Raw genomic sequence first — 528 nt, 5'->3', positions numbered from 1 at the left:
CTGTATGGCTTATTTCACTTAGCATCACACTCTCCAGTTCCATCCACATTGCTACAAAAGGCCATATTTCATTTTTTCTCATTGCCACGTAGTATTCCATATTTTTTTTTAATTTTAAAAAATGTTTATTATTTTTGAGCAAGAAAGAAAGCCAGAGTGTGACTGGGGGAGGGGCAGAGAGAGGAAGACACAGAATCCGAAGCAGGCTCCAGGCTCTGAGCTGTCAGCACAGAGCCTGACACGGGGCTCAAACCCATGAACTATAAGATCATGACCTGAGCCAAAGTCAGACGCTTAACTGAGCCACGCAGGCGCCCTGCAAGGAGACCATTTAAAAAACTATATATTACTGTGTAAAACACAACCCCACTCAGAGGCTTAAAACAGTGGCAGTCAATTGTGTTAGTCTCCGCAACTGAGGCAGAGCTCAGTGCGGACTGCTCATCTCTATCGCACATAGCATAGATGCAGGATGCAGTGGCTTTTCTAGAGAGTGGAAGATCTATTTTCAAGACAGCTCATTCACAT

The sequence above is a fragment of the Herpailurus yagouaroundi genome, unplaced genomic scaffold (assembly GCF_014898765.1).
Source record: "Herpailurus yagouaroundi ecotype Mexico unplaced genomic scaffold, PumYag 196, whole genome shotgun sequence".
Lineage (NCBI taxonomy): Eukaryota > Metazoa > Chordata > Mammalia > Carnivora > Felidae > Herpailurus > Herpailurus yagouaroundi.
This window is presented reverse-complemented; position numbering follows the sequence as displayed.